Raw genomic sequence first — 26,196 nt, forward strand, 5'->3', positions numbered from 1 at the left:
ATCATGACCTGAGCCAAAGTCGGACGCTTAGCCAACTGAGCCACCCAGGCGCCCCTATCTTACTCTTTTTAAATAAACTGCATCATATTCCACTGAATGATTCACTGGCTTATTTAACTTGTGGTATTTAGGGTATTGAAGTTATTTCCAGTTTTGAAGACTATATAATAATAATAATAATAATAATAATAATAATAATAATAATAGCTATCAGTTATTGAGTGCTTATTACATGCCAGGCTCAGACATAAACACGTTGATATATTACGTCCTTTAACTCTCACAACAGTTATGGGGTAGGACTGTTCTGTTGTATCTTTCATTCTCTTATCAAGATCACACAGCTAGGAAATAAGTGGGGAAGCTAGGATTCTGATCTAATCCAATACCAAAGGACTCAAAAATCTCAAACTCTTAACCACCAGGTGCCTGTTCTTCAGTATTTACAAATGTGACTTGAAATATCCCCGACCTTCACTTCTGTTAAGGATGGAGAAAGGAGGAAAATAAACATGTTTTCTTTTCTTCCTCTACCCAGACCCTGAACTAGATGTTTCACAGGTTGTCTCCTGGAATTCTTACAAAAGTCCTCTGAGTGGTGGGATTATCCACTTTCCGGGCACAAAAACGGAACTCCAGTGAGGTTAGGACATTCGCTTAAGGTTTGTGGGTGACCATGGTGGGTTCCAACCCAGTTCCAAGCGACTTGTATTTTCACTTAGGAAGATATGCTTACCAGCTTTACAAATAACACATTGATGAACCCATAGCTTTTTTTTTTTTTTTCTTTTGCTGCTGCTGAACTGTTTCCTTGGGATACGTTCCCAGAAAGAGATTACTGAGTCAAAGGGTATGAATACTTTTATGGCTTTCCATCTCTACTGCCAAATTGTTATTACAAAGGTCTGCACCCACATTCTCTGCACCGGCACCATGGGGAGCTTCATGTGCTACAGTATCAAACACTCCGGTGGGCAAACTAAGCTTCCAAGGGGTGCCCCGTTTAACACAATGAGCCCTGAGCGAAAGCATTTTAGAAAGATCTGGTAGATAAGCACTCCCCTTTCCCAGGACAGCCCTTGTGTCTAGTGGGTTTAAAAGTTGGGTGCTTCTGTGTTTTGTTTTGCTCTGCATAACTTTGTCTCTTTTGTGAAATCCTTTAAAACGTGACTAACATGGGATTAAGCATAGTTAGGCTTGACTTTTAAGGGAAGGCCACATTTGACAAAAAACAAAAAACGAGAAAACTTTTCTGATGCAGTGCCCCTTGGGGAAAGGACCCCCAGCAGCTTGGCCTAGAGGAGGCACCTTGGGGAGAGAGGCTTGTTAGAGAGCGGGCAAAGCAGGCAGGGAAGAGGCATGTCTGGGAGGGGGTACCTCGCCACCGAGTAGGATTGTTGGGAAGGGGGCATGTCTGGAAGAGGACAACTTGGGAAGGAGGCAAGTCAAGTCGGGGAGGGGAAATCTTGGGGAGGAGGCTGGTCGGGGAGGGGGCCTGTCGGGGAAGCGAATGTCTGGGAGGAGGCATTCTGCCGAGAGGCCGAGAGGCCGAGCAGAAGGAGCACCTTGGGGAGGGCGCATAGCGGGGAGGGCACTTGTCAAGGAGGGGGCATCCTGGGGAGGGGGCGCGTCGGGCAGGGGCGGCTTGGGGAGGGGCGGGCTGGGTGAGGGCCGGGGGAGCCCCCACCCTCCTACCCCCGGCTCTGCGCATCCCCGGCGCCCGCGAGCCCCTGCTCGCTCGCGGGGGCGGCCGATAAGGCGGGAGCGGCGCGGCGGGAAGGCGGGAAGGGGCCCGGCCGGGCAAGAGCAGATAACGCCCGGCGCTCGGGCGGCCGAGACTCGGAGACGCCGCGGCCGCGGGAGATAGAGGCGCCCCGGCCGGGCGCGGCTCCCGGCTCCCGGCTCTGGCGCCCGCAGAGGGCCGGCCCGGGGGCGGCGGGGCGGCCCCGAGGGGCCCGGGGCGGCGCGGGGTTCGGGGCCGCCCCCCACCCCCAGCCGCGCTGGGCTCCTGGCCCCGGCCCAGGTCTGCCCCCGTGGCCCGAGACAGAACTCTTCCCTTGGACTTCGTTCCCTCCCCGGTGAGCCGAGGGCACCGAGGAATCCTTAGCAACCTCCCATGCGGGGCGTGTGACAGGCTCTTAGGGCGCAAGGCCGGCTCTCCGTTCCGAGCCTGGCTCTCCGACAGCTCGAGAGCGGTGGTGACGCGGCCCCCCTTTCGCAGATGGGGGCCTGCGGAACTTGCCCCGGCCACCTGCGCGTGGGGCACGCAGGGCCCGGGACCCAGAGCTGCGCACTTGTCTTCCGCTGCCCCACCAACAGGGGCTTTTCCCCCTTGGAGGCTGACGAGGAAATCCCCACCAGTGGCATTTGCATTCTGCCTTTTCAAATTCCACAAATTCCCCACAGAAAATTCAGCTGGCTGCCAGACAGCCAGGGAGGAGGAGGCTGGGGGAGGCCGCACACGGGGCAGCCAGGAGCCATAACCGGGCGGCTCTCCGGCAGCGAAACAACTTTGGGAGTGGATGGAAATTCACTCACGCACACACGCACACCCTCCCTTTAATCACCCCGTTGGCCCAAATCAAACATCTCCAGACCACAGCAAGCCGTCGACTTCTCCACGCGGCGTTCAAGGCCATGCCCATCCTGACACTACCCTTCTGGACCCCCCAAGCCTCCAGAACACCCCTTCCACTGTGTACATTTCGCCTGCCACAATGCCTCCCTCACCCTCCCGGCTCCTGGGCAATCCTAAAGCCTTCCTCTTTCTCCCCTACCTAACCCTCCAAAAGAATTTAAGTCTTCATGGTACCTTTGCAAAGGATTTTCAAGGAGATTGATTGATTGATTGATTGATTGATTGATGCATTAAGCTGCCCTAAAAACTGTTCATTGCAGGCCTGCTGTGTGCTAGGCCCTTTCATACCGTATCAAATCCCGTCAACAACAGTGGGAGATAGGAGATAACACTCCCATTTTATGGATGTGGAAAGGAGAGGTTCATTAACTTGTCCAGGGTCACAGAGCCAGAAATCGGTTCGGCCTAACTCCATATTCAGGCCGAATGTGAGTAAAAAGCAACTGAGTAGGACACCTTGATTTTCTTCTAAGGCGTGCTGACGCTAACTCGATGTCACCACTATCGGGCAAATCCCTCTGTTTCTCTGGGCCTCCGCCTACTGGGAGAGAAGTGGAGATGACAGTTCCTGCTTCCCAGGCCAGTTGGGGGGTGTGGGGGGGTGGAGTTCTGCAGAGAGATGGATAAGGTTGCATCTATTGGCCAATCCCTCCTGACCGGGAAATTCTAGGTCACAGGTTTTCTCCCCCAGGTTACGAACTCTGACTCCTGAGTTGACTGTGCCTTCTGCAACCCAGGCAAGCCTCCCCTGAAAACAGATCTCCCATTTCCTTCTGATATGTGGGCAGTACTGGCAATGTCTGGGGCCCCCAACCCTCTGGCCTGCTCCTCCCCGTCCCACTCCTGGGCTCTCAGGGTCCTGCTCTCTCTCTCCTCCCCCATCCAAACTTGTTCAAGGAAAAGCCGCTCCATCAGTCAGTTACAATTAAGTATGAATGAGTTCAAGTTACTAGCATGTTCTTCCCCAAATAGGCATGTTATCGGCCTGGGGTTCTGGACAGTTACTAATTTGGGGTAATGTGCCCCTCCCTCTCCCCAGGCAGGAAGGCTGGTCCCGCCCAGTGCATCTGGAATTTCATATTTTTATATTTTTATTGGTTTTCCCCCTGTGCCCCACATCCTGAGCTAGAGGAGAGGGTCCGCATGAGCCCACTAATTAACAGAGAACAGAAGCCTTATTTCATAAATAAAATCATAGATACACTGTATGAACAGAAATGTAGCATGTTCCTGGAGAGTGTTTAAACTTTAAAAACTCTCCCCACCCCCACGCCCCGGGGTCTGGACAGGTGAGCCCCGAGGGGGTTTTCCATGGAAGACTTTGGGGTGAGGGAGGGCTCTGAGCTGAGCCCTTTTGCAGCCTGGCCTCCGGGTGGCCCCCTAAATGCCCATTCCTGCCCCAGCTGTACCAGCCCTCCCCGACATGGACTTCTTTGCTGGGTCTCTCTCTAGGCAGAGAAAAGAGTTAATAACAGCTGTCCCCAGGGTTAGTGGATCTGCGTTGTGGCGTGGTCAGGAGGGCCTGTGAGACCTTGAGCAAATCACTGGCCCCCTCTGGACGTTCCTCAAACTGCGGGATGGAAGGTACCCGTAACACGAGCCCCAGGGCGCCCTCACACTCTAAAGTCCTGTACTGCCGTTTATAAATGAGGTTGCTCTGGGAGCGAGCTGAAGGCAGGTGCAGATCTCACCCGTAGGTGGCTAGACTCTGGCCTGCAGCCTTAAAGCCTCAGAGCACTTCAGATGTGGGCAGCTATTCAGACCCACTGTGACCCATAACAGCCTCTACCATTATACCAGTTTCACAGACAAGGAAACTGAGGCTCGGTGTTTGACCTGACATCCAGGACCCTTGAAGAAAGCCAGGCAGAAATGACTCCTACTTTTCTGCACATGTGGAAACTGAGGTCCAGAGAAATCCAGCAGCTCTGTCAGAGTCCCTGGGGCCTTGCTCAACCAAGGTGACGACCCCTGGGAAGCACAACGTGTGAGCCAAGTAAGGCAGGTCACTGCCCCTTGTGGCCTCAGTTTCCTTGGCTGCACCAGAGGCTAACAGGATGGCAGTGTGAACATACCTGGAGAGAGCGGCCGCTCTAAGACACTGGACAGAGGAAGGTCTCTTCCTCAAGAGCTCTGTGGCCTGTGTAGGGCCATCTGGTGGCCAGCCCTCATCACTGCAGGACCTCTGCAGAGGCAGGAAGGCTCAGGGTCTTCTGGTCAGATTTCCCAGAGTTTCCAGAAACAATCTGCAAGAGAGTTTTGAGCCCCGATCGCAAGGAGGCCAGAAGAATTCAGAGGAAGCTTCCACTCCGGCCCCGACACAGGAAGGGCTCCTTCCTACCTGGTCTCCAGGGGTCGGGAGTGCTAGGTTGCTGCAGAAGCATCTCACATCCTATCCCAGAGATCCCTGTGTCCATAGCACAACAGGGAGACTGAGGCACTAGAAACCCAGGCCTTGGTTGCAATAAATCGCATATAGATAGATAGATAGATAGATAGATAGATAGATAGATAGGCCCAGGATTCAGTGTTCGTGGCAGAAAAGCCTAGCTGGCTGTGTGACAAATTATACACCATCTCTGAGGCTGTTTCTTCATTAGAAAAGGAGGGATATTGTGTGGGCCGAATGACATAATATGTGCAAGTTGCTTTGCACATGATAATGAGCTGTGCTTATTATTATTATTTCAGCAGATGTTTCCAGTTACTTCTCATGCTCTCCACAGTGAGGGGCCCTCATAGCACCACTTCACAGAGGGGGATGTGGGACTTGAACAGCTTGCCCTGGAATATACTTACTAAGTGGTCAGTCAGGAATTCGAGCACTGGCTGTTTCAAGAAAAGCACGCTAAAGGCGTAGGGGCCATAGAGGGGCGATGCTGGAAGCCTACTTCTAGGTGGTTCTGGAGAGAAAGAAGATGAAGGAGGAACATAGGACAGACTGTAAACAATTGATGCATCTGGTTACAGGCTATGCAGGGGTTCTCTGTTCTATGTTTTTTGCAACTTTTTCCATCAATGCGAAATTATATCCAAAATACATCTTAGAGTCTGGCTATTTCAAAACTCTACCTGGTTTCATCCACCACATTCCAGGGGAGCAGATGAAAACCCAGGCCTTGCAGAGTTCCTTGCCCCAGACCAGCGGCCTAATTTCCAAGTCCTCTAGTGGAAAACGGGACGGCTGGCTAACGGCCCTACAACGCCTGAGCCCAGCCAGAGGGGCCCCTGCCCCAGCAGCCAACCACCCCCAGGTGCCCCAAGCCTTCTCAGGGCCTCTCCTCAGCCTCCCTGTTTCCCAGGCCCCCCCAGGCCCAGGCCAGCCTGTGGTGTGAGGCCGAGGTGGGGTTTATTTATAAGTTCCTGCTGATTATGAATCACTGGAGGAACTGCCCGCAGACTGGAGACAAAAGTCTGGGGCTGCCTGGCCGGGAGGAAACACTCTTTACATTTGACTTTCCCCTTGGCACAGGCCTCCCGCGCCGGGCCTGGCCGGGCTCTGCCAGCCTCTTCTGTTCTCAGAGGCAGAAGCACTTTTGCCGCCAAGTCCTGTCGGCCCGTCCGCCTTGCGGTGTAAACAGGACCCGGGGCTGGCGGTCCGGCCCCGCACTGGAAATGAGCCTGCCTTCCTCAGCCTGGCCACTTCCTCCTCACATCCGGAGACTCCTCAGAGTTCAGATGAGGGCTGGGGGCAGGAGTGCGGAGAAGCTGGGCTTTCGCCCTACTACGGTCTTCATCAGTCTGGACGAAGAATCAGCGGACGAATGGAAGAGCAGAGGGCTCGTAAGCAGCCGTCAAAGCCCTCTATAAATGACCCACCCCGGGTCTGCCTCCTAGTCCAGTTCGTAGGTGACGTTCCGTCAAAATATACTGAGCACCTATTATGTACCGGGTTCTGTGCTAAGTGCCTTTGAGGCAGGGGTGCATAGGGAGATCCTATTCATGTTATCATTAATTCTTTCCACTCAACTGTAAGCTTCTTAAGGGCAGAGTTAATGTCTGATCCACAATTCACCTGATCCTACAAAGGGCCTGGCATGGTACCCGTACATAGTAAAAGCTCGAAAAGTTTCTGTCGCGTTGGCCTGGATTCAACTGCAGCAGGCCAACAGAAGGAGCCCGGGGTCCGGCCTACTCCCACTCAGGGCCTCTGTCTCCATCCTGGGTATTCTGTCTCCCAGGAGCTATGTCCCTTCCTGGATCAACTTGGTTTGCCTTTAGGAGTAACTGAGCCAGGTTTTTATCTGAGTAACTAATAATGTAGGTGATTTGATTTTTAGGAGGTGCTGGAAACCCTCCCCTGAACTTCGCCCTGAAGCCTTTTCCCCACTGCCCTGAGATGTCACCAACGTTGAGGCATTCCTCTGGGTTGAACATTACCCTCTCCATACTGACTGTGAATCTCCCCTCTGGGGGGGTTAGTGCCTGAAGCTGAATGGAGGCAGTCCATTCTGGGGGTGGGCATTCGTTTTATAAATGAGAAAACCGCAGGTCAGGGAAGTGACAGACTTGATCAAGGCTGGTACGAGAGAGAGTTGGATTTTGAGCTCAGCTCTCTGCAGCCCATGCCCAAAATTCTTCACACGGAGTTGAATGGCCTCCCCTTTCTCTGGTACCATCTGCAAGCAAGCTCTCCAAGAGAGCTTGAAGGAGGGAAGAGTGGAAGTCAGCTTGAAAACTTGCTGGGCCAACCGTTCCAGGCTGTGCCCCATACAAGCTTCTCGTCACTCCGTTTACCAATATCCCCACTGAACAGATGGCAAAACTGAAGCTTGAAGGTGTTGCCATGGCAGCCAGAACCCCTACCAGGTCCCCAGCACCGTCTAGACAGCCTGAGGTTGGTGTAGTCCCATGGGAAAGGCAGCCTGTCAGCCCAGGCGAGCCTGTGGAAACTGCAGCCATAGGGTTTTAGGGTAGACGTGATACAGAACTTTCTTATAATGGAGGGCGCAGGAGAGAGGAAAGTTCTGAAGGGTGTTTTATTGCAATGACTTCCATTTCACCCGCCTTCAAGCTTTTGCAAGACTTCTGCACAGCTGTCAAAAGCGAGGCCTGTTCTTTTCTCTAGTGGGAACCTGCCCCCTCCACTGCCTGGTTCTGGAAGCCTCCCCAGGGGAGCCAAAGACTTAAATCCCACACACTCATTAGCTCAGGGGCCTCAGGTAGATCTGTCCAAGGGTTATTTTCCTCATCTGCTCCTCTGCAAAATAAGGATAATGTTAGCAATTCACAGAGCTGTCTTTGGGATGAAATGAGCTAAGGCAGATAGTATCTTCGTGAAGCAAAGTGTGAATCAAAGAGGTGGCCATTATGGCGGTCTGCCTTGGTCTCCTTAGTTCGCATGGGATGGTCCTTCCTCACCCCCAACATCGTCCAGTACCTGAAGGAGGAGCGGAAGGGTGACAGGGTACTGAGTCTTGCTCTTAAGGTGTACCTTCCTCTCCCCTCATTTCTTCATCTGGCCCTGCCCAGATGCCTAGCAAGATGGCGTATACTCTGCCAAATCTTGCCAATAACCTGGTTAGACCCGGAGGTGGAGAGACAGGCTCAGGACTTCTCCAGGTCCCGTGTGGCCGGAGAATTCTGGGAGGTGGAACCCTCTGAACGAGGTCTCCTGAGGCCTCTTGCCTCAGCCAGTGGCCAGGCATTTTTTTTAATCCATTTTACACCCACTCAACCTTCACAGCAATCCTATGGATGAGAAACCACGAGCCCCAATTGACAGATGAGAAAACTGAGGCTAGTAGGTGGGGGGCCAGGGGCTCGGTTGTACTGGTTTCAGTATCTGAGGTCTTCGTGGTCGGGAAAGACCCAGGTCCGTGTCCCGGCACAGACTCGCACAAACCGTGTGACCCGGAGCAAGTTCGCTCACCTGAGACTGTGTCTCTATAAATGAGGAGGATGACGCCCTATTGGTTGTTGGGGACTTAAACGAGACAAGAGATGCAGACCCCCAACGCAGCACTTGGCACGAGTGGGGCCAAATCCATGTTCGCCGGCCATCCCTAGACCCGCCTCTCTGGGCTTACCCGTTCTAGGGAATCTTCCCCAACAGTGATGACCTCACTGTACCAACCACAAGAGCACCCAGGAGATTTGCGCCAGTTCCAGGTGCAAGGGACTGGCTGGAAGAAGGTAGACCCATCAGCCCCCGAGCTCCAAAGTTTCCTTCTGGGAGCTGGTGCCTGGCATGGTGCCCGCGCAAAGTGGGTGCTGGGTAAACAGTGCTGGATGAATGGGTGTTGTTTAAATGCTGAAAGGTCCGCACTGCCGCCCCTTTGTGGTCCCAGGGGACAACGGGACGGCCCATTTGGAATGGGGGGCTGTCCCAGAATGTCTGAGGGGTGAGGTCACCGGGCTCGCGTGCCCTGCTTACAGGAAGCATGCGAGCTCACGAATGCCTGACGCCAGCCAGCAGACATTTCCTGGCTGGCAACAGTCTCCTGCCTCCTCCTCTTCCTCCTCCCCTCCGGCCCCCAGGCCTGGCCCCCCAGACCGACTTCTGTCCTAGAATCAGGTCCCACCCTGCGATTGGAACGCCGGTGCCCTGGCATCCTCACCTTCCTCCTCACCTCCTCAGGACTTAGGACCACCTTGTGCACCGCAGAGTCAGAGGAGACAAAGCCATTATCCTCTCCAAGGCCATCTCCTCCCTTACAAGTTCCTAGGACCCCACCAGGAGGGGCTCCCCAACTTGACCCCTTCTTTGGTGGTCTGATTCAGTCTAAGCCTGGTTCTGGGGGGCCACCTTGATGGGCCCTTGGGTCATTCATTCCGTGAGATGTACTCGTGCCTCAGAAACACGTCTGGCACGTCCCTGTGTGACCGACAGAAGGAGAAACTGAGGCTCAGAGAGGTTAAAGCAGCTTCCCAGATTGTACAGGAGTCCTGCAGAGATCCAGGGAGATTCCTGCTTCTCCACTCTTTGGGCAGAACCCCGCTCTGGTCTTCTTTCTCCTCCTCTGAAAAATCAGCAGGAGAGGCAAGACAACCAGCCTTCTGACTAGAAGTAATCCTCCCTGTCCCATCCCATGTCGGCTCCTGTGTGAGTCGCCAAAGCCCCTCTCCCACTCTCTCCTGTGCTTTTTATGCTTCAGTGACAGAGACTTGGATTTTAGCTGGGAGTGTTAATAATGCCTCACTTGCATAAGCCAAGTACAATTTTAAAAATCACTTTCACACACAATACTTTAACTTTCCCTACATCCCGTTTGGCAGATGGGGAAACTGAGGTCCAGAGGAACTGTCCCTGTAGCCAGCTAGAGGCAGAGCTGGGATTTGAACCCATGCCCGTGCAAAGGCTATGTCTGATTCATCCTCCCTGCTCCCTTGGCATGGGTGCAGGGCCAGATGCCGGGGACACCTGTGCGGGCATGTGTTAGCCCTTCTGGGGTCTGATGTGCCCATCTAAATCACGGGCTTCCGGAGACAAAGTGCCTTCCAGAGAATGCTTTGGACTTTCAGACTCACGGTAAATCAGGAGGCACTTTTGCCTTCCTGTGCGCCTTGGTGGTCCCCAGAGCTGGGGAGCAATCCTCCCAGTTTCCTCATCTATAAAATGGGAATAACAACCATGCCCATGTCTTAGGGATGGTATGAGGAACTTCTGATGCCAAGTCACCTCCCTCCACCGGCCCAAGGCAGCGGGGCCGTGCCAGGCTCTGGGGGAGAGCAGGAGCTCTCTGGGGGAGAGCAGGAGCTGGCCCTGAGCTACCGAGGCAGGCCGGGAGCCCCGCACCTCCATCTCCCAGCTTCAACACGGCTCACATCAAAGCCGAGCCACTCGCCCTGCCCGCCAACCCAAACCTGGCTGGCCGGAGGGGCTGCAGCCAAGGAAAAGGTGGGGCGAGGATATTTGCTCTCCAGCGCTCGGTGATTGTGCAGGAATGACCGCGGTGGCCAGCAGAGTCAAAGGGGACTCTGTTCTCTGAAGCCAGGGCTCCCCCCAGGGTAGACAGAGCTGCTGGCTCTGGGCCTGGTGCTGGCCTCCACACTTCACACACGTGGCCCCATTTAATCCTTATGATAACGCTACCAAAGTGGTTGGACTCTCCGCGTTGAACACACAAGCCGGCTGAGGTGCACGGGGATGAAATGATCGCTGGCGAGGGGAAGCCAGGTCTGTCTGACCTCACCAGGCACAACGCGTGTCCCCAGCACCAAGATCCGGCCATAACCTGTTCACGGTAAGCCCCCACCGAAAGCTGGACTGGACTGATTTGAGCACCTACGATGTGCTAGGTTAGCTGCTTTGCTTGAATGTTATTCAACCCAAAACTGAATAGCTTAGAGGAGGAGGCATCACTAGCCCCATTGTACAGATGAGGAAACTGAGGCTCACCCAAGATCCATTTCAAATATGCATAAGCCCAGGGAACTGTTTGGTAGCTGAGCTGGATCCCTTCTCTTCTCCCTTCTGTGTTAGAGATAGAACAAAAAACCACGCACCGTCATCATCCCCCAGACTCCCAAACACCGCCCCTGTGTGCCTGGCCTGTACCACAAAGTGCACTTGAATCAGGACTCCCCATCCTTTCCGGGGTCTAGGGTAACCTGTCCCTTTCTCCCTGGCAAGATCATCAGTGCACGACTTGATGGATTGTCAGAAAGCAAATACAACAGTGTAATTTCCAAAGCCCTGCATCTGAGGGTAAGTATGTTTACCCAAGCAGCACAGAAGCACGGTGGAAGCCAGACTGGGGGGTCGACGTGAGACGACGTTTCTCAGGAGCTGCCCAGGGATGCTGGTGTTGCCAACCTCCTACTGTAAGTGCGGTCCTGAACCTGCAGCATCGGCATCAGGGTCTCCTGGAGCTTGCTGGTCAGGCTCACCCCAGACACAGGGAGCATCAGTGAGCTGAGAGCATTAAGACCTACTGAGACCCAACCTCCAGAGGCTCCAATCTAATTGTTCTGGAAGGCGGGGGCGGGGGGGGGGGGCGCGGGGGGGAGACCAGGTATTGGTATTCTTCACTGCTCCCCGGGCGCCTCTGAGACAGGAATGCTGGGAAACTCAGCTGTGGAGTCACATCAGAGCTGTAAAGGACCTGACCTTCACCCGGTTCTACTTCCACCTTTCATGGAGGACAAGAAATAATGCCCAAGATGGGAAGCAACCTGTGCGAGGGCACACCCGGTGTGAACAGACTCATTGAATGCTAACACAGGAAGTGAGCTTGGAACTCAATCCTCTTATCCCCGTCACTTTGCATTTGGAAAAATTAGCACCAAAGGGGGGCAGGGCAGCCGGGAGGAGCACTAAGGTCTAGACTTTCCTCCACCACACCATGCGGTCTCTTGGCTGCCCCAGATATCTGCAGGCCCTCTGCACCGCTCGCTTTTCAGCTGCAAATGGCAAAACGCTTCCTCCCCTCAATCTCAGTGTGTGGATTGAGGACCATCCCAGTCACAGGGGTGGTAGTATTAAAAATGCAACTCAGCAAAGAAGCCAGGACTTCGTAAAGAAAATTCTGATAGCCGTTACTACATAGATTTTGGGAATGAAACATAAATCAATAAAACAAATTCAGAAAAAATATTTGCCAGTAATTATGACAAGCCAAAGCTTAATTTGACAATGTCCTTCATATGTAATGTGCTTTTATAATCAGTAAGAAACAGACCACTTAAAAGTGGGGCAACAGATATCAGGAAAATTATAAATGTAAGAAGTGTTCCATGTTACTTTCAGTTGAAGACGTGCAAATTAAAACACTGGGATACAACCTTCACCCATCAGATAAAGATCGGAAAGATGGCCTGGTCATGATGTGGTGAATTAGACAACTGCACGCTATCAACATATAAATAAACAAAACTTTGATTTTGGCAGTTTGGTGAGAGCTATGAATTTTTTTTTAAGATTTTATTTTTATGTAATCTCCACACTCAGCGTGGGCCTCAAACTCACAACCCTGAGATCAAGAGTCATACGCTCCACTGACTGAGCCAGCTAGGCGCCCCTCTATGAAGATTTTAAATTGATATATTCTTGGACTCAGTAATTCCTCTTCTAGAAAGTTGTCTTGTAGATAAATTCATACAAGTGTCCGAAGGTTAGGTACAAAGTGTCATATCAGCACCTTTTGCAATAACGGAAAGCTGGAAACAACCCAAATGTCCATTAATGAGGTCATGCAAACAACAGGGAGATTCGCATGTTCAGACTTGAACGGTATACACATTGTAGAAGAATACGTAACTTACGATTTTGTTTGTACAAAATTACATAAATGTGTGCATAGTTCATGTGTGCATGGAAACTTCTGGCATGATACACTAAACTGTTCATATTAGATGGAGGGGAAGGGAGAGTTTTCATTTTTTTAAAAATCTCACCTAATTCTGCCATGTTCACCCCAAAGCACCTACTACTTTTGCTATAAGTAATTTAAAAAAAATTTTTTTTAACGTTTTATTTATTTTTGAGACAGAGAGAGACAGAGCATGAACGGGGGAGGGGCAGAGAGAGAGGGAGACACAGAATCGGAAGCAGGCTCCAGGCTCTGAGCCATCAGCCCAGAGCCCGACGCGGGGCTCGAACTCACGGACCGCGAGATCGTGACCTGAGCTGAAGTTGGACGCTTAACTGACTGAGCCACCCAGGCGCCCCGCTATAAGTAATTTTTAATGCAATTGGGTTGTATTTACCACTATTTCAGTGGTTGGTAGAGACAGTGCTGGTTGGGGTGGGGAGTGGGTCACATGCTAGAACTTTCTCAGAAGGACTGATGGAAATCTCATTTTAATAGTCGTGGGTCACTGGTACTATGAAATACATGCTCTATTGCTGATGAAATCCATTGTTTAAATTAAACAGCAAAATAGGTCTAATTATATTCCCAGATAGGCTTTTAAAAAAATGTTTTATGTTTATTTATATGAGAGAGAGAGAGAGAGAGAGAGAGAAGAGAATCTGAAGCAGGCTCCAGGCTCCAAACTGTCAGCACAGAGCCCACACAGGGCTCAAACTCACGAACCATGAGATCATGACCTGAGCCAAAATCGAATGCTTAACACACTGAGCCACCCAAGCTCCCCTCCCAGATGGGCTTTTATAGCAGATTGTAGGATACAGGTGTTTGTCTGCTCAGTCCCAGAAGTAACTCAGAAGAAGACAGAGAAAGGAGAGCAGCGGGGCTTAAAAAATAGCACAAAGTGAACGGAAGTTTCTATCATGTTAACGCCGTCTCCCCGGGGTCCGGGGAGCTGTGAAGGCCATTTCAACCCAGGTCCGAGGGTGGAGCAGGGTCCCAGGTAGAGACAGGACCTCCTTTCCTCGGGGCTTCCAGCGGGACAAATGTTGGCATTTGCTTGATTTGCAAAGTGCAAATGCAGGAGCTTGCACCCGGTAGCGCCCTCTGCTGAGCAGGTGAAGGGCTGGGGGCCAGGGAGGGAACACTTCTGTGGGTGGCAGCAGAAAGCTGCCGCAGTCCCCAGCTGCCAAGGTCGGGGTCTGGGTCTCACCACAGTGTTCCCACCTGCCCTGTCCCCTCAGACCACCTGGACCTCTCATGCCTTCCCCTCTTCCCTCTATCAAATCATGCTCTCAAGACAGTGTGGCTGTGTTGCCCACCAACGCTCAGGGCCTGGATAGAGCCTGGAGACCCCCTGGGACAATCCCTTCATTTTATAGACCGGAAAACAGGCCCGGAGAGGAGAAGGATGCCCACGGTCACCCAGAAACCTGGGCCTTTGGACACAAAAATGTCACAGCCCCTCCCCGCCCCCCCCCCTTGTTTCTGGCTAGGTCTGGCTACCCCTCCCCCATGGCCCCATCCGTTATTCAACAAATACTTGTTGAGCACCCCTCTCTGTGTTGGGTAATGTTCTAGGCCCAGAGGACACAGCAGAGAACAAAACAGACTGACTGCTACCTAGGGGAGCTTACATTCTAGCTTAATGACACCATCTGCCTGCTAAGAGGGGTGCATGCTACACGTGTTTCCTGTTGCCACCGAGAAGGCCTGGCCAGCAAAAAATCGCTCTGCTCATGTCTCTGCTCTTCAGGACAGAGGGCCTGGACTCTGGAAAAGGAGCATCAGCCAAGAATGGTCTAGAAGTTCCCCAATACCCAGCTCTACAGGGGTAACGGACCCCAGCCCGTGAGAATTAGCTTTGACTCTGAGAACACCCTATGAAGCAGGTATTCATTTCCCCATTTTACACGGGTGGAAACTAAGGCCCAGACGGTGAACCCACGAGGCTTCCTCCTGCCCTCAGGCGCGGCTCAAGCTGGGGCAGGATGGGTAGGGAGTTTTCTGCAAGGGTCCCCCTTTTGGAGAGGAGAGTTGGGGGGGCCTCTGTCGGCTTTTTCTCTGGGTACTTAGAGAAGTTAACACTGCCTGCCCTGCCGGGGTGATGCCAAAGTGACCAGCCATGGTTAACACCCCTGTTCTGGGCTGCTGGGACACAGAGCAGAATTCCCCACCATGGATATATCAGCCTTTCGTGATACTCGATGAAAACCTCAGATTCCCTCCCTAGAAAGACCCCATGGGTCCCCTTCACATCATTTTGCCCACAGATTCCCTGAAGCCCATCATTGCACCTCTCTGGGGGAGCCCCTCCTAATGAGGAGAAGAGCCATACCATGGAGCTGAAAGTTTGGTGCCCTACTTCTGCAGAGAATCTCCTGACCCTCCTGAGAATCTCTACTCCGAGGAGCCTGCACGCATCGGGAGGATCTCCGGCCAGACCGGCCGCCCAGACGGGGCATGAGTGCCCCCTGGAGGCAGCCCAGCCAAGTGTTCCAGGAACGTGGGGTCCTGCCAGAGCTGAGGGTCTGAGTGCCTCAGGTTTAGGAGACTGAGGCATGGGTGTGCCTGCAGGAGGGGACGCTCCATGGGGGGCATGCTTCTTAATATTAGCGGTCCTGAGAAGGGGCCAAGGCAGCCCTGGGGAGGAGCCAGGAGACCGGGCATCTAGCGCCTACTTGATGACCCGCTTGCTGTGTTTCTTTGGGCGATTCGGTTTCCCTCTCTGGACCTCAGTTTGCTTCCAGCAGGGAGGAGGGCTGGGCTCACCGGACGAGTCAAAGTCCTAGGGGGCCCTAGATCTAACCACTGGCCTCTTGGCGCAGGACTAATTTACTTCCTTTGTCCAGACCCCCAGGACTTCATCCTTGGCCTGGTCTTCCCAAAGCCTAACAGTACAAGCTGTTGGCCTCCTGCTAGATTTTTCCAGGGCTAAATAGGGGGAGCAGAATCAGGGTTCGCCTCTGTGTGGCCTCAAAACAACACTACAGGGGGCTCAACAGACCTTCTAAATCCAACCCTCCATTTCACAGCTAGGGAGACTGGGATTGGAGTGACCTGCCCAAGGTCACAGAGTGAGGCAGGATGGGCCCAGGAGCTCTGCTTCCTGGCCCTATGGATCCATAAGTCCCTAGGACCACCTTCAACAGGAGGACAGAGAGCACCAGAAACAAACCTTACTCCTTTATTGGGACTGGGGCCAGTGGGGAGGGCTGGGGCCAGACTCAACAAGGAGTCCTATTCCCCGCCCCACCCCACCCCCGCCCGTCTGCCTGGAAACCTGTCCCAAGCATAGAATACAGAAATGAAGGTCCCTGGACCCTGCCCAGTCCAGTCCACCCCTCCCCAGTCCAGCCACACTTGGCTGAAGGAGGGAGAACAAGAGAGGGAGGGAAAAAGGCAGGGTGTCGGCTCATCTTGGTTTGCCTGGGACTAGCCTAGTTTTAGAACTGAAAGTCTTTCGTCCTGGGGACACCCCCTCCCCAATTCTTGGCAAACCAAGACCACCCCTCTCCTTCGGGGAAGCTAGCCTGCCCCTGGTCCTTGGGCTTGATCAAGGAAACCAAAACCCAGCTGGGCCATGATAGCCCCCACCGCCCCGGGGACTCACGGTTGAATAATGATGTGACACGCTCCCGAGAAAGAGAGTGGAAGGCCACCTCCACCCTAAGGGACCTTCAGAACACATTACCTGGCTGCCATCGGCCAAGCAGCACGCCCTAGTGGTCAGTCCCCAGGAGTGCAGAGGACAACGTCTCCACATCCCTCACTGCCCACCAAGCCCCTGGGCTGCAGGGAAGAGAGATGATGGAACCCATTGATGAAATCTGAGCTATCCCAGGAAGCCCTGGGCCACATCTGAGGTTCCTGGCATGAAGGGGAGCCCCCCCTTAGAAGAGGAGTTCCTGGGGGCGCCTGGGTGGCTCTGTTGGTTAAGCATCCAACTCTTGATTTTGGCTCTCTCGGTTCATGAGCTCAAGCCCCATGTCAGGCTCTGCACTGATAGAGCGGAGCCTGCTTGGGAATCTCTCTCTCCCCCCTCTCTGTACCCCCCGCCCCCCTGGCACATGCTTGCTCTCTCTCTCTCTGTGTCTCCCTCAAAATATATAAATAAACTAAAAAAAATATTTTTTTAAAGAAGGGGAATTTCTAGGGGAGCGTGTCTAGACAGAAAGTTCTGTCAGCACCTCTCAGAGGCTTCTGGGTCCCAGCAAGGCCTCAGAACCACAGAATGATTCTCGGGCCCCCGACGGTGGCCCTGAAGTCAGAAGCAAGCTGCCTGCTGGTCAAGTTGAAACCACCCCTTGGGGAAGAACCCACACTGCCTGAGGTTACGTTTGCACCACGACCCCCTTCTGCTCTCCCACTCCCCAAAGGGGGCTTGAAATGGACAGTAAAGAGAACAGAAAAATAAATGTTTATTTCTTGCTCATCTCAATTGCTGGCCTGAGACACACCTGCTACACTGCTCAGTTCGCTCCCTGAAATCCCCCTCCCTGTCCCAAAACTCAGCCAGGCAAAGCCCCAAAGGAAGGCTAGAGAAGCCGAGGGAAAGAGAATCCCCGACAAAAGGCACAGTTGTGTCACTGTGCTGGGGTTGGAACGCCAGCTCTGCCACTTACCTGCCATGAGCCTCTTCCAGCCTCTTAGAGCTTCCGAACCTTGATTTTTCCATCTGTAAAATAGGGATATAAGCCCCATGGGCGTGCATCGGTATTCATTCCTTCATTGCACCTGGGACCTCAGTTTGTCCATCTGTACCATGAGCAGGCTGCACCAGCTGGTCACCCAGGTGACCCGGCTCTTCGGTCAGTTGGCTCAGGCGGGCTTTCCGCTCCCCACATAGGGTTCCGGCATGAAACAATGACCTTCTGCCAGAGCCTGACTCCAGGTCTCAGGAGGGAGGGGCTCATCTCAGCCCTGATTACATCCTGCTGAAAGCTCCGGGTGGCCCTGGCCAGGCCTAGGCCCAGCACACACCTGTCAGGAATGAATGAAAGGTCCCTTTATACCAGACCAGTGCCAGAGACCCTGGCCGCCCACCCTGCGCCCGGACAGCCCTACCCCTCCCTCAGCCCCGAGTCTCCTTCGGATACTTACACGTAACTTATGAGGGAGTCTGAGCGGAAGGAGCTAGTGTTTGAAGCCGAAGTCAGCTGGGCCGGGCGTAGGTGGGGGAGGGGCCGCCTGTTGGTGTGATCAGGCCTCCAGGTGGCCAGGATCCAGCCTCTGCTGGCCACCTCTCCCAGAATGCTCCCCTGGAGTCGACTGGAGCCTGGGCGCTCAAGGGAGAAACCGGTAGATTTCTGTTCAGTGGGGGCGCTCAGCTCACTAGCTCTAGGGCAGGGAGAGGAAGGGGGCATGAGAGAGAAAGATGGACCGAGATACTAAAGGGAGAAGAGGGGCTCAGACACAGCCCCTCCTCTGGCGACATTCCCTGCTGCCCGTAACAGGAAGTGGCTGCCCCCAGCCGGGACTCCGCGCGCGGTTGCAGACCTTGGTTCAAAGCTTGCCACGGACCAGAGCCCACTGCCCTGTCCTCCTGAGGATCGACGCCTACGGCAACCGCCCCGCACCCCCAGGGCACCCACCCGCTTTCCTCCAGGCACCCGCATCACAGCGTCTCCTTTTTGACTCACACAAAAGGGGCAGCCCATTCCCCCCTTCCTGGGCCAGACTCCGTCGTCCCCTATGGAGTTTCCAACAGGTGTGATGTCCCTTGGCCAAGGCCCCACTTACCTTTTCCTGAGAAGTCAAAACAAAAAGAAAACTCCAAGTGTAATCTCCAGCGGGGCCTTGTACTTACGTGGTAGTTACTCATGCAGTTTTTAGGGGTGAGGCTAGGTTAGACCTGAGCTGTCCAATCTAGGAACCACCTGCCGCATGTGGCCACAGAGAACCTGAAATGTGGCCAGTCTGAGCTGGGAGGCACTGTTAGCATAAAGTGCGCACGAACACTCAAAGATTCGGTAGACAAAAAAGAATATGAAGTATCTTGGGGCACCTGGGTAGTTCAGTCGATTAAGCATCCAACTCTTGATTTTAGCTCAGGTCATGATCTCACAGTTCGTGGGTTCAAGCCCCGCACCAGGCTCTGCACAGAGCCTGCTTGGGATTCTCTCTCTCCCCTGCTCTCTGCCCCTCTCCTGCTCACATACTCTCTCTCTCTCTCTCTCTCTCTCTCTCTCAAATAAACATTTAAAACAATAGAGAGCATCTCAATACTTATTATATTGATTACATGTTGAAATGATAACATTTTTTTTTAATTTTTTTTGATGTTTATTTTTTGACAGAGAGAGAGACAGAGCATGAGCGGGGGAAGGGCAGAGAGAGAGGGAGACACAGAATCTGAAACAGGCTCCAGGCTCTGAGCTGTCAGCACACAGCCCGACTTGGGGCTCGAACTCACAGACCTCGAGATCATGACCTGAGCCGAAGTCAGATGCTCAACCAACTGAGCCACCCAGGCACCCCAAAATGATAACGTTTTAGATGTGATGGGTTAAATAAAACATATTATTAATTGCACCCGTTTCTTTTTACTTTTTTTTTAATGTTTATTTATTTTTGAGAGAGAGACAACAGAACGAAAGCAGGGGATGAGCAGAGAGAGGAGGAGACACAGAATCCAAAGCAGGCTCCAGGCTCTAAGCTGTCAGCACAGAGCCCGATGCAGGACTCGAACCCACGAACGGTGAGATCGTGACCTGAGCCGAAGTCGGACTGAGCCACCCAGGCACCCCTCTTTTTACTCTTTTAATGTGACTACTAAAACAATTAAAATTACACTGTGGCTCACATTGTATTTCTATTGCACAGCAATGGGTTAGTATATTCCCTCTTCTATCAGGCTGTAAGGGCAGCAGGGGTGGGAACAAAGCCTGAGACAAATCATGAAAGGCCTCGAACGTCAAGCGGGGGTGTCTGGAGTTGCCCTCTGAACACTGGGAGCATTGAACCTGGGCTGTGTCTCCCAGATGGCCAACCGTCACCCAGGATGATAGGTTCCCAGCCGCACAGCTGACATCTATCTGAAAGGAAAGTACCTCCAGGTGGGAGAGGGGGACTCCCAGGAGGAAGGAGCTGTCTGGCCACAAGCTCAGCAGCAATACTCAGGCCACGTTGGGAGGGGCCAGGGCGAAGGAAACAAAGAGAGGTCAAGTGAAGAGGAAGAAGAGGGCTGGGAAGAGGGGACCAGGCAAAATTTGGGAACAGAGAGGAGAAAAGAGCAGCTATCATTGAAGGAAGTTCCTTTGATTTTTTTTTTTAACATTTATTTATTTTTGAGACAGAGAGAGACAGAACACGAACAGGGGAGGGGCAGAGAGAGAGGGAGACACAGAATCGGAAGCAGGCTCCAGGCTCTGAGCCATCAGCCCAGAGCCCGATACGGGGCTCGAACTCACGGACCGCGAGATCGTGACCTGAGCTGAAGTCGGACGCTCAACCGACTGACTTGGAAAGGTCAGGCCCTTCAGAAGGCCTGTTTCTCATTCAAAAACAAACCAGGTCTTCAGAGGGCCAGGACTGATCAGGGAAGGGCCCAGGCCATGCCTCTTCCTCCTCTATTCTAGAGACAAGCATCCAGACAGTGAAGGGCAGATATTAGCATTGTGGCCTGTGCTTTCTGGGGGACAAAACCCCACCCTGAGGAAGGCCAGTGGTGCCTTTTCTGGTTATCAGATAATCTGTGGACGGGGAGTGTCAGTCAACTACAGTTCCAGGCCCATAACACCTGTGTTTGTACAGCCTATGAGCTAAGAATGGTTTTAAATTTTTAGGGGCGCCTGGGTGGCTCAGTCAGTTGAGTGCCTGACTTCGGCTCAGGTCATGATCTCACGGTTCGTGGGTTCGAGACCCGCATCGGGCCCTGTGCTGACAGTTCAGACCCTGAAACCTGCTTCCGATTCTGTGTCTCCCTCACTCTCTGCCTCTCCCCAACTCGCGCATGCTCTCTCTCTCTCTCAAAAATAAATAAACATTTAAAAAATTTCAAAAAAAAGAAAGCTTTTACATTTTTAAATCGTTGGGGGAGAAAATCAAAACAGGAATAAAATGTCACAATACATGAAAATTACATCACATCCAGATTCCTGTGTCCGCAAACAAAGTTTTATTGGGACGCAGCCACACGCGACTGTTTACAGATTATCTATGGCTGCATTCACAATACAACGGCAGAGTTGAGCAGATATGACAGATGCCAAGTGGCCTGCAAAGCCTAAAATATTTACTATCGGGCCCTTTATAGAAAACATCTGCCCGGGCGCCTGCATGGTTCAGTTGGTTAAGCATCCGACTCTCTTGACGTCGGCTGAGGTCATGATCTCATGGTTTTTGAGTTCAAACGCCGCGTTGGGCTCTACACAGACAGTGCGGAGCCTGCTTGGGATTCTCTCTCCCTCTCTCTCTGCCCCTCCCCTGCTGGTGTGCCCGCTCTCACTCTCTCTCTCTCTCTCAAAATAAATAAATAAACTTAAAAAAAATCTGCCAACCCCAAAGTTACTGATTTCAAGGAACTGCTATAGATCTGGGTCCCAGGTTTTGATCAGACCTGGGTTGGAATCCAGCCCCCCCATTTCATAACTGCGTTACTTTGGAGATAATAACAGCATTCACCTTGAAGCATCACTAAGAGATTTAAGTGAGCTGGTGCTCATACGTGCCCGATACATGTTAGCAATTATTGTTCTTATAACTATTATTCCTTTTAAGTGGAAGGGTTTGAAGACACGCAAATCCCTATCGCCAGCCCAGATGTCGAGCTCTACCAGAATATGCCGCCCTCGGCCTGACCAGAATTGGACTCACGCTTTGCACCCCCAAACCTGCTCCTTCTCCTGAGCCCCCCATCTTGGTTGATTGGGGATTCAAAGGAAGAGTTGTCAACCATAGCTCACCCTGATTCCCAAACACTGCTAGGCCTGGGGTGGCTCATACCTGGCAGTAGGTTGAGCCAACAAGGCTTAGCAACTGGATGGTGAAGGAAGGATGAAGGAGGGAGGGGTGTGTGTGGCATTGCCCTTTTGCCAGGCGACCCTGATGATCCTTACAAGGCCGATGGTGTTATCAACATTTTACAGAAGAGAAAACCAGGGCTCAGAGAAGCCAGGCGACTTGCCTAAAGTCACACAGCGATCAAATGGCAGGGCTGGGATATATATAACACATTCACATAATTTGAAATTCCAAACACGCAAAAGAGTGCAGTAAAAAGTCTGCCTGCTAACCGGGCCTCCCAGCCACTTAGTTCTCTGTCCTGAAAGTAACTGACTTCGTGTGCCCCTTCCAAAGATATGCCATGTATATACAAGCAAGTAATTTTTATTAATTTTTTTTCAACGTTTTTTATTTATTTTTTGGGACAGAGAGAGACAGAGCATGAATGGGGGAGGGGCAGAGAGAGAGGGAGACACAGAATCGGAAACAGGCTCCAGGCTCCGAGCCATCAGCCCAGAGCCTGACGCGGGGCTCGAACTCACGGACCGCGAGATCGTGACCTGGCTGAAGTCGGATGCTTAACCGACTGCGCCACCCAGGCGCCCCTACAAGCAAATAATTAAAAAAATACACAGACATCCCTCCCCACTTTTTTCTTTACCCAGATGGTAGTGAACTATACACACTGATCTGTGCCTTGCTTTTTTAAACGTGTTTATTTATTTTGAGAGAGAGAGAGAGAGCACACAAACAGGGGAGGGGCAGAGAGAGGGAGGTAGAGAGAGAATCCCAAGCGGGCTCTGCCCTGTCAGCTCGGAGCCCAATGTGAGGCTCGATTTCATGAACCGTGAGATCATGACCTGAGCCAAAATCAAAAGCCAGATGCTCAACCCACTGAGCCACCCAGGTGCCCCTGTCCCTTGTTTTTATCACTCGCGATGTACCTTAGAGAACTTTCCCTATTAGTGCATAGAGAGTAACTTCATTCTTTTTCACAGAATATTCCAGGGCATAAATAGATAATTTATGTACTCAATCCTATATTGATGGGCATTTGGGTTATTTCTAATCTTATTGCAATCACAAAAATAACGCTACGATAAATAGCTTTGTATATATGTGTTGCTTCACACCCGCTTGGGTTTTATCTGTAGGATAAATTCCTGGGGGGCTGGATTCCAACCCAGGTCTGATCAGAACCTGGGACCCAGATCTACAGCAGGTCCTCACAATCAGTAACTTTGGGGTTGGCAGGTGGTTTTTTAAGTTTATTTTGAGAGAGGTAGATTGCTAGGTTGAGAGATACGTGTGTTCGCAGTTTCTATAGATAATGCCAAATAGTCTACAATAGAGATCAATCCAGTTTATCATTTCACCAGCAACACGTGAGCACAGAGGCAGGATTTGAATTCGCATCCATATGATTCCAAAGCCAGGGCTCATTCTGCACCATGGTGATTGCTACCATCACTAGAAAGTTCTTTTCTGATCATCTAGGCTACTTCCACGTCTTGGGTCCTCCTGCTTACTCTGGAATGCTTGCCTCTTCTCTAGGAGAGCTCAGTCCCACCAAATACCCCTAACGCCTTCAGGTAAATTCTGCTTCCCCTGAAATCCTGTTCACCCCCTGTCCATCCTGACTGGTTTCCAAGCATCTGACAGCTTCCCCCACTGTTTCCAGGGGGTTATTCTCTCTCCTCCAACGCCCCATGAGGACAGACATAATGCCACTCATCTCCAAGCATGGTATCTGCCATGTGGGATCGAGTCCGTAAATGTTTGCTGAATACATGTGCTCAAGTTTCATGCCAGACATACAGAAATTGTCCCTGACCCCTGCTACTCCTTCACCCTCGATATTTAATTAATACCAAATGCTGTTGCTTCTGCCTCCTAACTATTTCTCGAATCCTTCCATGTGTCTTATCCCAGCTGCCACCTGCTAGTTCAGGCCACCATAACTTCTCACTCAGATTACTACAATAGCCTCTTACCTGGTCTCCCTGCCTCCACACTCTCCATATCTCTTGTTTTGGGGACAAAACGCTAACTGTTCTCCAATACCCGCCCCCGCCTTCTTCCTTTAATAGCAGAACCCCCGCATTGTAGCCAGACACCGTCGCCAGCCTGCTTGTGGCTAGGTGGGGGCCTGTGACTGCGCTCTGGCTTCCTGGGCATGAGCCCTGGTGACAGGCCCGGTTTCTGTCTGCCCTTGAATCAGAGCACACCTTCCACCCCCTGTCTACCCTTCCGACCGCTGGGACACGGCAAACACTCAGTGTAGACCTCGGGATGGAGCTGGGCATTGAAGATGGCGGAACCACAGAGCAGTAGGAGCCTCGGGAGGCCTCTGGGCAGAGAACGGGACACCTGGCAGGGACACCTCAAACAGGAGCCCTGGCTGGGCACACCAGCAGCCCTGCCCGCCTAGCGTCGGCCCCTGAGAGCCAGCCAGCCATTCCTGAGGGCACTGGGAACACAGCAGGAAGCAAGACCAAGAAGTGTCTTTTAATTTGAAATTTTCCTGGGAGCTGGCTTGGAGCTCAGCCGTTGAAATGGCATTCTCCGGGGTTCCTGTTACACACACACACACACACACACACACACACACACACACACGTGTGCTCACGCCTGGCAGATCTCTGCTAGGAAAGAATGCAGCCTTCCCCCTTCTGTCCATCATCACCTGCATTCCTCCCTCCTGAGGTCAGCAGCCTCTCGCTCTGGGCCATCACAGGGAACCCGCACCTTCTCAATGGTCCATTCCACTGAGCCCAGCTCTCTGCTACCTGGACTGAAGGAAAAGCGGCAGAGAGCCTCCAGAAAGACGATTAGAACTCACCTGCAGTACATATGTACATCTATGTATCTATGACCGTGCGTGTCCTCTACGGGCTAGACGCAGCCCCCGCTCTCGGGAAAGGAGGCCTGCGCCATGTCATTCAGAGCTCGGATCTGTGCACAACCAGCCCAGCCGTGTTTCCCAGGCTGTGGTCCCCACCTGCCAAGACCACCTGTAAAATCCCCTGCCAAGTTCTCCTACGTTTTAAGGCTCCCAAAGCATAGCTCGTGATCTCACAGGAAAGAATAGGTAATAAGCAGGAGTTTTCCGCCCTTCTAAAAAATGTTCTTCCGCCATGGCCCCTCTTGGTCAGAACCAAGAAATCCCCTTCCCCAGGGACAACCCAACACAACCCCGTTGTGCCTAGGTGACCCCCCCCCCCCCGAGAGCCAAGTTTGTCCTAGGCCACGTCCCTCAGCCTGACAGCTGTCCAGGAGCCTTCTCTCTTCTCTGATGCCTACACCAGTAACCCCCGGTGCCCCCCACCCAGCTCTCCACTCCAGAGTGTCTGAGCCACAATACAGCACCAGATCACTCGGGGGGCACCCACCATGATGAACAGAGCCTTCCCCAACAAATCCCTGAGGAAGAGCCAAGATTGAAGGCGGCCCTCTTCCCACTCTGCTCATCAGCCACCATCAATTATTCACTCATCAAACATCTGTGAGGCAGGGTGGAGGGAGGACTTTTTAGGACCGGGGAAATGGTGAGTGTCTTTGACTTTGGGTGACAGCCGGCAGTGGGACAGGATTGGAATTGAAGATTCAGGCAAGAAGGAGACCTGAGGGGAGGGAGGCAGTTGTACAGGAAGGAGTCCTTTAACTGGGACTTGTAAGGAGAGGAAGGTAAGAGCTTAGGCCTTTAGAGCCGCCACTCAAAAGCAAGAGCCTCTATTTGGGCCTCTGTTTTCTCTAGAGCTGGGGGTACAGGAGCCCAGGCTGGAATTTACAGGACTTCAGTCAGTTGCCTCCTCAGACAACTTTCTTTGGCAGCCCTCCAGCCAGAGACCAGGAATGGAGGTAAGATATGGAACCCCAGTGGAGTGGGACAATGGCTCACAGTGCCGCAGGAGAGGAGCAGGCTGGACTACGGTCGCCCAAGAGGGAACATGCCCTGCTATGGGCAGTCCAGGAGGGCAGCCTGGAGGAAGCAGTCATTAGTCATTATTTGTCTTAATCGTTTTATTTTTTTTTAATGTTTATTTATTTATTTTGAGAGAGAGAGAGAGAGAGAGAGAGAGAGCATACAAGTGGGGGAGGGACAGAGAGGGAGAATCCCAAGCAGGCTCTGCACTGTCAGCACAGAGCCCGATGTGGGGCTCGAACCCACGAACCGCGAGATCATGACCTGAGCCAAAATCAAGAGTCAGACACTCAACCGACTGAGCCACCCAGGCGCCCTATCTTAGTCACCTCAAATGTCCCAGGAAACGTTTGGACAAATTCTCTGGATACTTGGGTGGAGCTGATGGACAGAGATGCTGCCGAGGCCACCGCTCTACATGCCTGAGCTCATGG

The sequence above is a fragment of the Lynx canadensis genome, chromosome B3, assembly GCF_007474595.2.
Source record: "Lynx canadensis isolate LIC74 chromosome B3, mLynCan4.pri.v2, whole genome shotgun sequence".
In the NCBI taxonomy this organism is placed as follows: Eukaryota; Metazoa; Chordata; class Mammalia; order Carnivora; family Felidae; genus Lynx; species Lynx canadensis.